The 9798-nt window shown below is 41.5% G+C and overlaps 1 long non-coding RNA gene across 1 annotated transcript in view; it reads left to right on the forward strand.

The window, feature by feature from the left end:
• The window catches only part of LOC102302199, a 4852-nt gene extending 1679 nt beyond the window's left edge, over positions 1-3173 (forward strand). The window contains exons 2-3 of the long non-coding RNA XR_315545.2: positions 2056-2160; positions 2436-3173. This is a non-coding gene — a long non-coding RNA (uncharacterized LOC102302199). The remainder of the gene's footprint in view (positions 1-2055; positions 2161-2435) is intronic.
• Positions 3174-9798: the final 6625 nt, after the last annotated feature.

The following is a 9798-nucleotide window of genomic DNA, read 5'->3' on the forward strand; positions in this document are numbered from 1 at the left end:
GTGTGTGTGTGTGTGTGTGTGTGGACGCAAAAAATATCAGTGGGCATTGGGATCAGGTATTCTTGCTGATTGAGACTCTGCTGGGAAATCACAAGGACAACTGCTGATAAGAAGGAAAAGGGGGGAAATGCAGGCAGCTCTGGTTGGAAAAATAAAATAAATATCCCTTTAGACCACTCCAGAATATTCTGTTTGCTCCCGAGTGGAGTTACACGTCACATTTTTAAAGAGATCTATCCAAAAAAGCAACTCTCCTCAATGATATGATGGTAAAAACACGCTTTGGTTGCATCTAAATCGTGATTACAGATGACGTCAATCGTTCAAGCAAGTTTGCGCTTAGATATCAGTCCAGCTTCTGCTCAGCTCTTCTGGCTGTACGAATTGAGTTCTCCCCCCCCCCCCCCTTTTTTTTTTCTTTTTCTTTTTCTTTTTTTTGAAAAGGTCCAGGATTAACAGATGGGTCTGTCAGGGCAGGGTGATTAAAAAATGGACGGACAGCCAAAAGGACAGAGATGGAATGACCACTGCGCATTTAACATTAAACATTCTCCATCTCCGACTGCTTTGCAACAAAAGTGAGGAGAACCGGAGGAGAAAAGGGGAGGAGGAGGAAGCCAGGCAGCTTGGAAAGAGTGGGAGAGCGGCACGAGATGGGAATCAGGAGATAAGAGAGATGGAGGGGAAAAAAGAGAGGGATAAACAAAAGTGAGAGTAGACGTACAGAGAGAGAGAGAGAGCGGAGAGAGACAGGGGCTCGATATGATGAAATGAATGCCAGGGAGAAACAGTTCAGACCCACCAGATGGTTACTATAGCAACCACATACCCCAGTCTCTCTCCCTCTCTATCTCTCACTCTCCGTCTCTCTGTCTAGTTGCTTTGTTGCTGCTTTAAGTCTGTGGAGGGAAACCAACGGCTGAGAGAGACAGCTTTTTACATTTTGGTGCAGTGGCAACATCAGCTTTAAAACCAACTTTACATACTTTTGTAGCCACTTGTATACATTATTTTTCATACGGTAAAGGTGTTGTTTTTTTTGTTGTTGTTTTTTTAAAGCTATGTAAAACAACACACCAGCCGATGCGTCCAAGGCACAAAGCCTCCTACAAAGGCGTAGATGCTGGGAGCAGCAGTGCAGTGTCAGGCACAGTTTAAGAAATGACCTTCATAAATGTTTAGTCCATGACCCTTCCTCGTGCAAAGAGGCATAGATACCTGCTGTACATGTAGAGGTATGAATGAAAAAGTGTGAATTGCTATAAAGGCCAAAGCCGGAGATGTGCTTTGAGCTCAGCAGCAGACCACTGAGTGGGGCATCGGATGTCTCCATCAGGATTGCATTTTCCTCTGCTCAGAGCAAAATCCCCCATTAAACACATTCTTAGACACACAGGCAATATGCACGCTCATGCACAGATGCAGCTCGCCGCCACGGATGCACGCCCTGCACGTGCACACTCCCAGCACACTCGCACAGACACCAACCGGGAAAATCCAAACTGGGATGCACAACAAAGGGAAGAGCTCGCGGGCCCCCCAGCTAATCTCATGCATGGAGATCATTTTCAAAACAGAACAAAATGGTGGACCATCTCTCTATGGCAGAGTGGGTCTCCGCAGGGCCCCCAGGGCGGGATGGCATGTAACTGTGTACGCATGACTCCTGAATAAAAGATGCTGACCTAGATGGAAATCCGCCATTGGTCACTTAATTTGTCCTACACGCGTGATTGGCTCATGCCCAAACCCACAGTATAGCTGCCCAATCGAAGACCAAGACAAGCGTCGGGGAAATGCACGCGTGCAAACTTTCTTTCTGCATGTATGGAGAGAAAGAGCGTGCAACAATATAAAGAATGTATATTATTACAGCATCACACTTGTATCACTTTACACAGCGATTGCTTTGTCATTGTTCTTCATATCAGTGTCTTTGTAGTTGATCTGCTATTCTGTCCCAGCCCCCACATGAAAAGCTTAATTCTTCTTCTCCTCCTCCTCTGAGGTTTTATCCTGAAACATGAAAACATGAGAGGCCTTTTTTTTTTTTAGATGCTCTATCATCAACTAGACTTACACAGCTCACAGAAACAGATTGTATTCATGCAACGTGCCAGCGCCGGACCACGTGGGACTAAACACGGTATATGTCTGCAGGTCTGTGAGCATGAATGAGCCCAGCTGAAAGGGTATTTCGTATCAACATTGTACTGAGCCCTTGTACATTATTGATATGCAATTTGACTGCCCGCCATCAATAAATTATTAAGGAATTGAAAATTGTTGAGCCGGGGCTTGACAGCCTTGAAGCTCTTTGGCCCCGGTAGATGAATGAACATGGCCGCACGATTGTCAATGACTGTTGAACTCCAAACTGCATGAGCAAATTAGAAGTCTGCCTAATCTTTTCTCTCTTTTTTTTTTTTTTTCAGGTTTTTCAAAGAACTTGGGGCTATTAAGCCCTCGCCGTGTCTTATGTAATAATCCAGCTGTTTATTGAGTGAATTGGTTGGGTTTAGGGAGAGCTAGGTTTCCCCCTTGAGAAAGGAGGGAGGCTGGATCCAGATGCTTATTGCTGCCTGGCCGACGTTGGGGCTGAGACTGTGCCGTGTGCTGGAGGCTCAGCCCCGAACGCTGATTCTTTCATCTTAACTCTCGTAAATCCCAATCATAAGTTCATCTGCCTAACTGATTTTTGTACATAAATTGGTGAAATACTCATACTGCAAATCGCTTTCTTAACAGGACAGGAAAATGAAGATCAAAATCAATTGAAACAATAACAGCTGCAGAAGTGCTCGCCTCCTCTTGACTACAGGGCGACTCGTCTGTGCCCAAAAAAGTAGATTTGAAAAAACCAAACAAAACAGCTGCACTGACTAAAAAACACATTTGCCTCGTCGTCTTATAAAACTTGCTGTATAACAGGAAAATACACAATGTGAAGTCCAATTAATGTGTTAAAATGATATTTTATGCTGATGAGGTAATGAGGGACGATCTCATGTGGTTTAATGTTAACCACTTCAGTGTGTCGTTTGTAGACACTACAATAAAAGGTTTGAAAACTGCAAGCCATTGCATCCACATTGAAATTCCTTGTTGATGTCCACTCTGCACCATCAGCCTCTCTGGCTAAGCCTCAGGAATACCAACCAGCAGTCAGCCCCGAACTCTCTCGCTCTCTCCCTCTTCTTCTTGTGCTATCTCACTCTCTCTTTCTCGCTCTCTTTTTCAGTATGTTCACTCTTGTTGACAGAAAACAAGTGCTGCATCACCATTTTAATTCTGGCGTGGGCGTCCAGGTTCTGTCTAGTTTTTATTTTTTTTTGCTTGCTAGAGATGCACGGCGCGAGCAGCGGAGGAGCCGCACAGAGTAAAGGATCAGGGGTATGAATCCTAATGACTTCTACCAGAAGAAAGTGGGAAGAAGACGTCTGGGGAGAATCCTTCCTTAATCTCCTTTTCTCCCCCTCTGCTTGTCTCTCTCTCACCTATGGACCCGCGCTCACAGCTCGTGTGTGTTTATGGGATTTGTCTCCCTTTGATTTTGATTAATTAGTTGTCAATGGACAACCAAAGACTTGAATTCCGTCGTGTTAAAGCGAGCAGAAACAGAGAAGAGAGAGTCCTGCTGCTGCTCAGTCTCACACATGACCTTGCCTTTACTACACAGCAGAGTCATATTTGGCTCTTTTACATATTGGTAACCATATTGAGTGGGATGATTACTGTGCATTAATTAAAGGTGGCAATGTGCGTGCGACTATTACGAGTTCTCTGGGGAACGAGCACAGTGTGATATGGTGGTTCTTTCAGGTAAAGAAAGAAATTATATTAGCAGGGTAGCAGTTTAGTCTTCAACTCCACTGCTTCTGTTCTTTGCCTCATGTTAGGTAGTATGTGAAAGCCTATTCATAGTTCATGCCAGACCACTCTGTACCATTTGACGATGTAACTTTAGTATTAAGATATAATCTATTATAGACACCAGTCTACTTGGAACAGCAGTGCAGGGATACTGATTCCTGTTTCAAAGTGAAAACACTTAACTGCACAAAGCCAAATAAAGAAAAATGGTGTGAAAAGAAACGCCGTAAACAGATCTTTGCTCTCAATAAAATTAAATAAAGGCCAGAAAGTCCTGATGATATGATAATAGATTGATCTGCACATTAACAGCTCCCATTAAAGGATTTTACTGCCTCTTCCTCAGACTTTCTCAGACTTCATTATTGAGCTCCTGGGTCCTGTGTGATGATAAGTTTCAGTTTTATGATGTGGTGTTTTTTATTTTATTTCTGTCTTGATTTTATTATTCTTATAGTCGCGCCACTGTTTCCCTCTCTCTCTCTCTTTGTTACCATGTGACTTTGAACATGGCATTGCTGTTGGTTCCAGACGGGCTGGTCAAAGTGTTTCAGAAGCTGCAACAGTAAATCAAATAACCACTCATTGCAAGGAATGCAGAACCTTGATGCAGATGGGCTACAGCAGCAGAAGGCCACACTGGGTGCCATTCCTGTCAGCTAGGAACAGGAAACTGAGACTGCAGTTTGCTTGGGCTCACCCAACCTGCACTATCATCACTATCATGTCAATGTATTAAGGCAGATATGAAGGCAAAAGGAGGGCCAACCCAGTACTACCAAGGTGTACCAAATAATACAAATGGAACAAATGCCTTTGTCATTTGTTCCTCCTTTTGACAATAAACCAATGTACATTAAAAAAAATGTATACACACAGACTTGATACCTATGAGTTTATACAGAATGGGAATGTCTCCAGCATTCCCTCTCTGTACCCATCCAACAGCTGTCACTACAGAGTCTCGACCTCACATATCCCTTCATCTGTCACTGCAGCAGCTCCTCAGCCGTATCAAGGAAAAGCCATTACTTATTTTCTCCCAGATCATCAGCCGAGTCGTCTAAGCCTGTTACCTCTTGTTCAGTTCTGCCTGTCTGTACTTGTTACGGCTTGAGGGCAGCCTGTTGTCTACTGTCAGTCTGCACTGCAGTCCTCAGTAAAAGGATATCTTTGTCTTTGCCGCCTGTAAGATTACCACGCGAAGCAAAACCCCCCAAAAATGCCAGTATTATCGCACGTTTTCTGCTTCTTTACACTGTATTCGTGTGTTGTACGTTATAACGGATCTCTACCATCCGCTGTGGTCAGCCAATCACAAGACAGTGTAAAAACAGATCAGTCATTTTGTTTCATTTGTTTACTAATAGCGTCTTAGTGGTTATATTTGCTCCATTTTATCCAACAGGGTCACATTTTTGCATTTGCTTTCGAAGCTGAAGTGGTGCCTGATCACCCGCGAGCCGCCTGTTTATCACTTCACAGTCCACGATACACAACACAACATATAAATACATGATTCATAAAAAAACTCCCAGTGGTCGACGCTTGTTCTAAAAAAAGTAAATACTTCCTGCTCACTTTGCATTTTCCAAAAAAAGCAAAGAAAGTAAAAGAAGCAAACATATGCAAACACACTGGCTAACCTTACCAGCACTACACCCACGCAGTATATAGTCTCCTGTCAAAAAAACCCAAAAGAAAATGAGAAAAAAAAAAAGCAATCTTAATATCGACATAATGTTCAGTTTGCAGATGAAGCGGTAAAACACAACACCTCTTGCAAAAGGAACTCTGAGGTTTGAATTTTCCCGTGCCTGGCGATGCTTTTGCATTTGCATCACTTGCATTTTTAAATAACAAAGGAAGAGGAGGAGGCAGATCCCTGTTTTACCCTAGAAGACAAGTTCCAGCTTGCGCCTTGCTGAAGTGTTGAAGTGTAATTTTATGGAGCATATATATTATACTTCCTACATAAACACTGACACATTGTCAATGTGGGAGCATGGAGGAGTGTTTGAGTGATCTTACATTATGCATTTGTGGGCTGCGTGTTTATCTCTCCTCAGATCGCTCGCACCGCGACCACTCTACTTTTCTACTTTCATATCCCTTCTGTCATATTCAGCTCTTGAAATGAGTGCTTACATGGAAATACAAAGTCCTTCTCTCTGTCTCTTCCAAATCCTCTGGAGACCTCAAACCTTACTTTTACTCTTTCAGTTGCCATGGATACCTCTGCTAAGGCAGCTGATTGGAGGCAACAATAAACTCTACTCTATCAAGCCCCCGACAAAAATTTGTCTCCAAACTGAAGATCTGAGAGTCTCCCTGTATCCTTTCTCACATGCTAACACGCCCACTAACATACATATAAACTCAAACTGATGCACACGCAGGGGATTTAAGTGCTGGGTGTCAGAACAGAACAGAGATCAGTGCAATCTGCTCCAGCAAAGTCCAAAGTCACAGTCACCATCTAGCTATCCCAGCGGAGGAGACAAAATGTGCGAAATCCATTCTGCAATCAATTAAGGAGCAGTCAGCCACAGCACTCCTGCTCCAGATGTGACCCCCAGTGCTCCTGAATGATCCTTAGTGGAGTTCAACTCTGGTTAATAGCCTAGTTTCCACTAAAGCACTAAACTGGGATAACTTTGCTACAGCACTAATTGTGCAACAACAAAAAGTCTGCTCTGCAGGACCAGAAGAAAAGCAGAAATACTCTTTCTAACAACAGTCTTCCTATTGTGCTTTATGTTATTTGGTAAAAAAAAAAATCCCTACAATAATGCATAAATGATTACTAAATGATCACTGGCACTCATTAGAAACCTTTACTTGCATTTCAGGTTCAGATTTACTGAGTGACTCACTTTCACTTCACTGTGTTCCTGCTACTTTAAACAAATCTAGTTTAGAGGCTTTGGTTAATGCCAGTTCCAGAAATGCTGGCAACCCCCAGTGCTTCCACTCCGTCTCCTAGTCGAGACACTTAGTCCTAGGTCACCTTATTCTCAAGTTATCACAAGATTTTCAGACTTACTTACTCTGATCTTGAGGTTACTGAGATCCAAATTCCTCTGAGATTTTTAATAGTTGTGTCTATGGTATCAATTTGAAAATCCTGGTTGACTTCCTTCTAGAGTTGTTTGCATAAAACTTTACCTTTGACCCTAACCTTGAGATCGACTTCACTGAGATTCAAACTCATCCATGATTTTTTCAATTTGAAGCTCCTACGTTGCCTCGTTCTTGAGTTATCACATTGACAAACTCAGGTTTCCACACCAACCATGCCAGCTCTTTAGGGCTGAGGGGTAAAAAATTTGGGACGCAGTTGATTTGAAAAATCTCACAAACCCAGATTTTCTTCACAGAAGAGCATAGAAAACATCAAATGTTCAAGCTGTGAAAATGCACACTTTGAGTAAGTCTAAGTCTGTAATGTGACTGGGTGTATACATCTTTACTTTCAGATGTAAAGATTTGCAGAGGTTCACCAATCTGCATCTACAAATTATGGTAGAGCTACTTTTGGCTGCTTTCTTATTCACAAGGGGTCTATGCAGCAGGTAGCTCCATATGTTTGAGTTGGCAGATTTTTATGCTAGATGTCCTTCCCAAAGGGAGTTGCGTCTCCTCGTGGGACTGATTAAGGGATCTTTTGCTTGTTAGGTAAATGTGTAAAGCACGACACTATGGAGACACGCAAATTGAAATTATGGAAAAAGTTCATAAATATGTCTATTCAATGTAACATTGCAAGGACTTTGAATATCTCGTCATTTTCATTTCATATCATTATCAAATGTGAAGAAATCTCTGTGCGCACGGGACAAAGTCGAAAGTCAACACTGGATGCCTGATCTTCAGGCTCTTGGGTGGCACTGCATTAAAAACAGGCATGAATCGGTCATGGAAATCACTGCACTGGCTCAGGAACACTTCCAGAAATCTTAGTCGTGAGCACAGTTGGTGAACTGTGCTCAGCTCCATCCACAAATGAAGGTTAAAGATTCTACATGCTAAGACGTAGTTGTAAGTGAGTATGATCCAATATGGTCCTTGGCCAAATCTCATTTAAAATACACTGAGATAAAGAGGAAAACTATTATGTGGTCAGATGAAAGAAAATTTTAAATTATTTTTGAAAAACACCAGCGCTGAATCTCTGAACTAAAGGGGAGAGACCACATCCAGCTTATTAAGTCCAAGTTCAAAAGCTGCATCTCTGATTGTATGAGGGTACATTAGTGCCTATAGAACGAGCACATCTGGAAAGACACCATCATTCCTAAAAGATATATGCAGATTTTAGAGTAACATCTGCTCCCATCCTGACGACATTGTTTTAAGGAAGGATTTGCTGAACTGGCCGGCCTGCAGTCGATTCATCTTTCAAAGGTCCAGCAGATGGACTCCTCAGTTCCCAGACATTTCAGACTGTTGTTGATGCTACTAAGTTGTGAACATTGCCCTGTCCTAATTTTTTTTCCAAAATGGAAAAAAACAGAAAGAAGATTGTACATTTTCTCAGTTAAAACATTTTATTTGTGTTCTTGTTCTACTGTGAATAAAAATTGGCCTTATGAGATTTTACAAATCATCGCTTTTTGTTTTTATTTAAATTCTACACAGTGTGCCAACTTTTTGGGAATTTGAATTGCACAGAAACTTGTGAAATGCAGTGATTTAAACTTTCAAAGGGATTTTGTTTAATCTTGGAATCCAGTCTCTCTCACTCACTCAGTACTGCTTCTTCCTCTTTAATGATACTGGTACAGTCACTGCACCACAGCAGAGGCTCATTCATGCTTCTGAGGTTCTTAATTTGGTGGTCTTGGTATCTGGGGCTTTCTCTTTGATTACTTCAGTGAGGCTGTCAATAACAACCCTGGACTCGGTTTTGATACACCAAAGTGAAATCAGTGGAGATGAGCGGTATTTTAGAATTTTAAAATCACTCGGACACTAATTTGGAAGAGAATGTCTATATTTATTAGCAAACCACAGCAGGTATATTGACATATGCATGCATGATTTACAGCACTAAAATCACTAATATAACTAATGATCGTTTAAGTCTAAAAATGGCATTTTCTCTACTGACCAGCAGGGGCAACTCCACTATATGGTGACGTTAGGCTGCAGAAACAAGTCAGTTTGAACAGAAGTTAACTCTCAATTTAGTTTAAACATCATTCTAAAAGGTTATTCATCTCAATTGTCAGTTAAAAAAATTCTTAAGATGTACTTTAGGATGTGGCCACAGAGATTATGACGGTACTGAAAAACACATATAGGGCTTGCCTGTTTATTAATTTTTACTGCTTTCACTTTGTCTTTTTTAATTCTATTTATTTATTTTCCCCAAGCCAACATTAGTCATTAAAATATCACAATTAAGGCTCATAAATGTTACTAATCTTGCTTCCCAGCCAAGTAGCAGTTTCCTTCTGAATAATAGTGAGGTTTCCAGCCACCATACAAAAAGAAAATTTCCAGCTGTGCTCAGTTGGTCACTTGGCTATTTTCCTATTATTCCCATCAGTACACTGAATGCTCATTGGCTCAATGACTTGTGACTATCAATTTGTTAGCAGATGAGCATACTTTGGACAAAACCGCATTTGTGATTCTAACTACAATTAACTTCATAAGTTATTCAAATATGACTTGAAAGTAGTGATTTGATATTTTCTCATACAGATCTGTGTAACTGGAAGTTTTTGCAAGATATTGAATGTTTCAGCCCCTGTAGGCTTTCAAAAGAATGGAAGTTCAGACCTGGAAGCAAAGTCAAAGTAGCTACCATGATGTCCTCCGTTGGTTTCTTAAGTCTCATATTGAAGATTAGCATTTCAAAGTCACCATCTTAGAAAACCACACACATACCTTTCTGGAGATCCAGAAGTCTTTGTG

Source organism: Haplochromis burtoni, unplaced genomic scaffold (genome assembly GCF_018398535.1).
Source record: "Haplochromis burtoni strain Fernald_Lab_line unplaced genomic scaffold, NCSU_Asbu1 Contig_32, whole genome shotgun sequence".
NCBI lineage: Eukaryota > Metazoa > Chordata > Actinopteri > Cichliformes > Cichlidae > Haplochromis > Haplochromis burtoni.